This window comes from Rhinopithecus roxellana, chromosome 13 (assembly GCF_007565055.1).
Source record: "Rhinopithecus roxellana isolate Shanxi Qingling chromosome 13, ASM756505v1, whole genome shotgun sequence".
In the NCBI taxonomy this organism is placed as follows: domain Eukaryota; kingdom Metazoa; phylum Chordata; class Mammalia; order Primates; family Cercopithecidae; genus Rhinopithecus; species Rhinopithecus roxellana.
In genome coordinates, this window is record NC_044561.1 from 117,786,502 (window position 1) to 117,793,954 (window position 7,453).

Sequence of the window (7,453 nt, forward strand, 5' to 3'; positions counted from 1 at the left end):
CTAGTTGGTTCTGGTCATTATTTCCAGTGGCCTAACTGGACGACTGCTCTCCCTTTGTATTTCATCAAAAATGATTTAAGGATCATTTGAGGAAGGGATAAGAGTCCTGCTTGTTTCCCAAAACCTTCCACTGACACCTTCTGATAAGATGAAGAAAGCACCCAGGGCAAAACCTGCAGAATAGGAGTAAGTGGGTTGGGAGGAAATCCAGGTTCTTCTGGGAAAGAACGCAGTGGAGCGTTCTTTCAAGAAATGCTGCATGGGCCAGGCGCAGTGGCTCACGCCTGTAATCCCAGCACTTTGGGAGGTCGAGGTGGGCGGATCACGAGGTCAGGAGATCGAGACCATCCTGGCTAACACGGTGATACCCCGTCTCTACTAAAAATACAAAAAAAAAAAAAAAAAATTAGCTGGGCGTGGGGGCGGGTGCAGTGGTGGGCACCTGTAGTCCTAGCTACTCAGGAAGCTGAGGCAGGAGAATGGCATGAACCCAGGAGGCAGAGCTTGCAGTGAGCCAAGATCACACCACTGTATTCCAGCCTGGGCGACAGAGTGAGACTCTGTCTCAGAAAAAAAAAAGAAGAAGAAGTGCTGCATGAACAAAGCATTTAATGGAATGGAAGACAATATTGCATGGAAAAATATGGACAATGAAGATTCTGAGCAGAAAAGTAACCTCAATGGGCTGGATGCTGACTGTGAAATTTTTAAATTCCTTACCTAATCTATCTTACCCAGATTTTCCTTTTTATGTGTGCACAAGGGTGATATATGATTTTTTATTTTCTTGAGACAGAGATCTTGTCCAGTCACCCAGGCTGGAGTGTAATAGCATGATCTTGGCTCACTACAACCTCCACCTTCCCGGTTCAAGCAATTCTCCTGCCTCAGCCTCCCGAGTAGCTGGAACTACAAGTGCATGCCACCACATCTGGCTAATTTTTGTATTTTTAATGAAGATGGGGTTTCACTATGTTAACCAGGCTGGTCTCGAACTCCTGACCTCAAGTGATCTGCCCACCTCAGCCTCCTAAAGTGCTGGAATTACAGGCATGAGCCACCACTCCCGGCGATTTATTTTTTATTTTTTTTTTATTTTTTGAGATGGAGTTCCACTCTGTCGCCCAGGCTGGAGTGCAGTGGCAAGATCTCTGCTCACTGCAGCCTCCACCTCCCAGGTTCCAGCGATTCTCCTGCCTCAGCCTCCCAAGTAGTTGGAATAAAAGGTGCCCGCCACCACACCCGGCTAATTTTTTGTATTTTCAGTAGAGACAAGGTTTCACTATGTTGGCCAGGCTGGTCTCGAATTCCTGACCTCCTGCCGCCTCGGCCTCCCAAAGTGCTGGGATTACAGGTATAAGCTGCAGTGCCCTGCCAATATATAATTTTAAAAACTACGTCTAAGTCTCAAAGAGACTTTTAATTACAGAAAATAAAAATTCTAAGTAATAAGGAGGCACTGTCATAATTAATTGGCAGTGTCTTTTATTTTTTAATTTTTTTATTATACTTTAAGTTCTAGGGTACATGTGCATAACGTGTAGGTTTGTTACATATGTATACTTGTGCCATGTTGGTGTGCTGCACCCATCAACTCGTCAGCACCCATCAATTCGTCATTTATATCAGGTATAACTCCCAATGCAATCCCTCCCCCCTCCCCCCGGCAGTGTCTTTTCTAAGTGGTACATAAAATGCTAGTGCTATGTACAGCAGAAGCATCTCCGGTCAGGTTACTCCATTTCACAGATGAGAAAACTGAGGACACAGAGGCCACAGGGCAAATCAGTGATGGTGCCAGGGGTCTCTCTGAAAACAGATTCTGTGCTCTTCCTAACACCTAAGGCTGACTTGGATGTGGATTAGCCCCCTGGCTCTTCCTCCCTCAAAGGTCTTGACCCCAGCCAGACAACTCCAACTCCGCCATCCCAAGGGCCTCTGGGAGGCAGTGAGCTCTCCTATTGTTCAAAACTTAGGCCAGCACGGTGGCTCACACCTGTAATCCCAACATTCTGGGAGACCGAGGCGGGCAGATCACCTGAGGTCGGGAGTTCAAGATCAGCCTAGCCAACATGATGAAACCCTGTCTCTACTAAAAATACAAAAATTAGCTGGGCATGAGGTGGCAGGCACCTATAATCCCAGCTACTTGAGAGGCTGAGACAGGAGAATTACTTGAACCCAGTAGGCAGAGGTTGCAGTGAGCCAAGATCACGCCACTGTACTACAGCCTGGGAGACAGAGTAAGACTCCATCTCGGAAAAAAAAACAAAAAACCCCTCAAACTGAGGAGGGTTAGCAGGAAGCCTTCTTCCCAATGTACCAACCACCCCTACTTCCCACTGCTTACCTCAGCAACCCCAGTCTGGCCAAGTCCACCCCAACCTGTGCTGCCACACGCCCTTCATGCTCTGCTCTTCCTAGGACATTTAATCACCTGGTCTTGGGCCAGGCAGACTGGACTCTCCCCTCATTTTACAGACAAGGAAACTGAGACACAGAGAGGCTGTCGGACTGTTGCAGGCAAGTCAGGGAAGGGCACGGTCTGGAACCCAGGGCTCAAAATTCAGTGTTCTTTCCAACTTCACAGATTTATTAGATCCAGAAGAGGCAGGCTGGCAAGGGACTCAGAGTGAGTCAAAAGAAAGGACTTCCAGGTCAGAAGGATTGGTAAGACCTGAACATGTAATTGTGGGATGATGCCAAAGGTCTTTACCTGAGTCTTGTCAACACGAACAGGTTCCGGGACAGCTGCACTCAGGGGGCCAGTAGAGGCACCATCTTGCTCAAAGAATGGGGCCAGACTACACCAGGCATCTCTGCCATCCCCATCAGATCCTACCTCTCCCTGCTTAAAACCCTCCAGTGGCTTCCCATCGTTCCTGGAACAATTTTAAATTCTTCACCAGGGCCCGAAGGTCCTACAGAAGCTGGTTCCTGATCATGCCTCTGAGATCATCTCCCCATGGTCACTCTATTCCAGCCCCCTTGGGCTCCTCCCTGTTCCTCAACACACTAAAGCTGTTCCCATTTCACAGCCTTTACCCTAATGTTCCCTTTATCTGGAACATTCTGTCCTCAGCTCTTCCCATGGCCACTTCCTTCTAAATATTCAGGTCCCTACTCAAACATTGCCTCTTGGAGAGGCCTTCCCTGATCACTTAGCTAAATACATGAGGCTTTGCAGGATATACAGTCCCTGCTGTAAGTCTGCTCTTACAGCGTAAAATAGCCATAAGCAATATGTAAGTGAGTGAGTGTGGTTGAGTTCCAATAAAACTTTATTTACAAAAGTAGGCAGTAGGCTGGATTTGGCCCATGAATGTAGTTTGCTTACTCCAGCTCTAACTCATTGTCTTGTTTGATTGTCTTCCTCTATCCTTCTCTCCCTAGACTGTTAACTTCATAAGAGCAGAGACTCTGAGTCTTGTTCAATGCTGCCGTGGTAGCCATCCTCCAAGATGTCCCCCAGTGATCCCCATTTCCTGGTATTCCCACCCTTTTTGTACTCCCCTCCCAAACTGAATAGCGTTGTCCTGTGTAATCACTAGGATATTGTGAAAAAGATGGAGTGTGACTTTTGAGGCTAGATGATAAAAGGCATTGTGGATTTCATCTTGCCACCTTGAATCCCTTGCTCTGGGGAAGCCAGCAGCCATGTTGTAAGGACACTCAAGCAATCCTATGGCAACGTCCACATGTGAGGAACTGAGGCCTCCTACACTGCCAGCCATGCAAATGAGCCAAATTGAAAGTGGATTCTCCAGCCCCAGTCAAGCTTTCAGGGGATCATGGTCCCTGCTGGTATTTTGACTACAACCTCATGACAGATCTAAGCCCGAACCATCCAGCTAAGCCATTTTTGAAGTCCTACCACACAGAAACTATGATATATGTTTTTTGTTTTAAAATCAAGGTAATTAGTTATGCAACCATAGATGACTCACATAGTTGCCTAGCACAACTATGTGCTGGTCACAGAATAAATAGGCTCAATTAATATTGGTTAATAAATAAGTTAAGTGCTTAATAAATATAGAAGGACACATTATAAAAATAAATGTTTGAGGCCACTGCGGTGAGTGCATTCTCACTCATTAGGTGCCAACTAAACTTTTATTAAAATAAATGTTTGAGAGACAAATGTATTATTTTTATATAAATAAATGTGAAAATATACATTAAATAATATAGAAGGGCACAATTAAAACTTTCCTAATCCACTGATAGTCCTTGGACAAATGCCTATATAAGAATTCTTTCAACCTTGAGATCCTAAGATTTGGATATTCTCAATTTCTTCATATAATTAATGCTAAGTCTAGGATTATATAATTCTGAAACTAAGCTTCTGTTTCACCAAGTCCATGGCTCTAAAAGCTTGTGATTCTAACATCTTAAACTTCATTTATTGACGTATATCTTGGCTGAACAACTCTTCTCTGCCAGGCACAGTGCTGGGTGCTAGGGATTCAGTAGAGAAAAGATGACCCCGATATCTGCCCTCCTGTGGCTCATAAGCAGATGCAGACACAGGCAAACACACGGGCGCACATGATGCAGTGACCTCTGTCACGTGGTTAAGCACAGCAACTGGAGTGGGGAGTGTGGTAAAGGAAGGAACACCAGCCCAGATATTCCGGAGGCATGTGAGCAGAAACTGTCCCCAGAGCAAACAAGAAGAGAGAGTACTTCAATCAGAGAAGGAGGTGGTGTTGTAGACTGTGTTCCAGGTGGTGGGAACAGTCAGTGCAAAGGTCCAGGGGTCAGGGGAGACAGCCAGCATCCAGCACATCTGGTGAAACAAAACAAGTTCTGTATGGGTTGGTATAGAGTTGGGGGTGGGGGGTGGTAGAAGAGGGGTGGAGTGGCCAGAGACTGTGGCCAGATGACTGAGAATCTAGTAAACCATGTCAAGGAGTTTGAACTTTATCCTGAGGGCAAAGGGGAGCCAGGGAAGGGTTTTAAGGGGCAGCAGAGTGCCACGATCTGCTTAGTAGTTTGGAAAGATGCCTCTGGCTGCTGTGTACAGGTTTGGAAGGAGGAGAAACAAGAGAAAAGTCTGGAACAAGACCCCAGGTGAGCAAAGAAGAGGCCTGAGTGGATGGGAGGTGGGCCCCAGACAGACATTTCATTTACAGTGTGGGGAACGGACAGGGAGTTGGTGGCAGTGTGGGTTATACTGGTAACCTGGCAGTCCAGGACTCCTGGATTTTATGATTCTTGGTCAGGCACAGTGGCTCATGCCTGTAATCTCAGTACTTTGCGAGGCCAAGGTGGGCAGATCACTTGAGGTCAGGAGTTTGAGAGCAGCCTGGCCAACATGGTGAAAACCTGTCTCCACTAAAAACACAAAACAATTAGCAAGGCCTGGTAGTGCACACCTGTGATCCCAGCGACTCAGGAGGCTGAGGCAGGAGGATCCCTTGAACCCAGGAGGTGGAGGTTGCCCTGAGCCGAGATTGCGCCACTGCACTCCAGCCTGAGTGACAGATTGAGACTCCGTCTCAAAAAATAAAATAAAGTAAAATTCTGTGATTCTGTGTTCAACACTCCACCGTTCTTCAACACAAAATGTCCAATGATATCACCATATGTGTAGGATGCCCGATCTTACCGCCCTCCATCCCTCTTTTCTGAGCTTCAGTTTTCCTTGCTTACAAAGTGAGGATCATTAACACTGTCCTTGCAAAGCAGCCGTGGGAGTGGGAGCTGGTGTGCACTCAGCATCTGCACAGAAAGGTGGTCCATCATGGCAGGCGTGTTTGCCCTGAAGTGCTCAACACACAGGCACTGTCAGGAAAGAGCCAGGTGTTGAGAGAACAAAAGAGATCAGCAGGGAAGAGCAGGGCAGGCAAGGAAGAGCCTGGTCCTTGTCTGCTCCTGGAGACCTGGGCTGCTCTGGCCTCCTGGCTTCTGCCTGGGCATCTGAGAACCAGATTTGGTTGCTTGCTTCTAGGCACCGACAAGTTTACATGTTGGTTGTGGGGATTCCCTATTTTGGCAGCTGGCCAGAAACTCCCCTCTTCTGGTCTTAAACTCCCCCAAGGGCTACAGACACCAGCTGGGAGTAGCCAGGCAAGATCCGGTCTTCCCTGGACTGATCTAAGCCAGATCAACTCCCACAAAGGTGATAGGACCCAACCTGCTCACACTCTAGCGCCCCCTCTAGGTCACACGATAGGCGTTTCCTTCTTAGACAACTGTCCATTGGCTCCAGCAAGAGCAAGCCTTTGGAGACAGAGCCCTCACTCCTCTCCCCAAAACACATGGTCTCCTGAACCACACTCAAGGTTTATATGTGCTCCTGCATTATAATTTGCTTCTCACCAATGGTTCAGTTTTAATTCAGTCCAATCCACAAAACATCCATTGAGGCCGGATGCGGTGGCTCATGCCTGTAATCCCAGCATTTTGGGAGGCTGAGGCGGGTGGATCACTTGAGACCAGGAGTTTGAGACCAGCCTGACCAACATGGTGAAACCCCGTCTCTACTGAAAATACAAAAATTAGCGGAGTGTAGTGGCGGGCACCTGTAATCCCAGCTACTCAGGAGGCTGAGGTGGGAGAATTGCTTGAACCCAGGAGCGGAGGTTGCAGTGAGCTGAGATACCACCGTTGCACTCCAGCCTGGGTGACAGAGCAAGACTCCATCTCAAAAAATAAAATAAAATAAAATAAAATAAAACAAAACAAAATAAATTGAACAACATAACTGTAGCAGGCTTACCCGTTGCTTGGAGAAAGAGATGGGAGGCCAGCCGTGGTGGGGCCTTAAGCTGCCGGTGCTTAGTGGATCAGAGTTGGGCTTAGGGTCTGAGGCCAGAGAGCTCAGTTCATTTCTTTGCACACAATAGGGGCTCTGCAAACACCCGTGAAAATAAATCAAATTAGGAGTTTAGGTGACACAAGCTAGCATGTGCACCAACTATTTCTGGAAGGCGATGAGAGACCAGAGAGCAAGATGGCTTTCAAGGGGGATGTGGGGGCACTGGGTATCTGGGGTCGGGGTGGGACGAAGACCTACTTCTCGTTTTATGCCCTTTTGTACCTTTTGAAATGTTTTATTTTCACCACGTGCACACAGAGCACAGTCAATCGAACTAACAATCACAATTAAATAAACAATGCAGGGAGCCAGGCTGTCTCAGAACTCCATGGCTTCATGCATGCTCTTCCCGCTGGTGAGATACTCCTTCCCAGCTTTCTCCAACTGGAGAAGTACACATCCTCCAAGATGTACACAAATGTCCTGTCTTCTGGGTCCTGCCCCTGCCTCCTTGTGATGTTTCTTCTCTGCTTACCCACCGCATCCTGCTCTGTGGCCTGGAGGCACCTGTGCCTTCTGACATCACAATGCATTCAGCCAAGGGGAGGAATCGGCAGAGATAAAAGGGCAGGATGAGGGAGAAGTGGACGTGTTTATGCCACCCCCAGCTCCCTCCTTGTTTTG

The 7,453-nt window shown here is 47.5% G+C and overlaps 1 long non-coding RNA gene across 1 annotated transcript; it reads right to left on the reverse strand.

The window, feature by feature from the left end:
- Positions 1-5,515: 5,515 nt before the first annotated feature.
- On the reverse strand, positions 5,516-6,877 carry LOC104678874. Its single transcript, XR_750246.1, has 2 exons — positions 6,731-6,877; positions 5,516-5,793 (listed from the first exon to the last, which is right to left on the reverse strand). It is a non-coding gene; the product is annotated as an uncharacterized LOC104678874 (long non-coding RNA).
- Between the last annotated feature and the right edge of the window lie 576 nt (positions 6,878-7,453).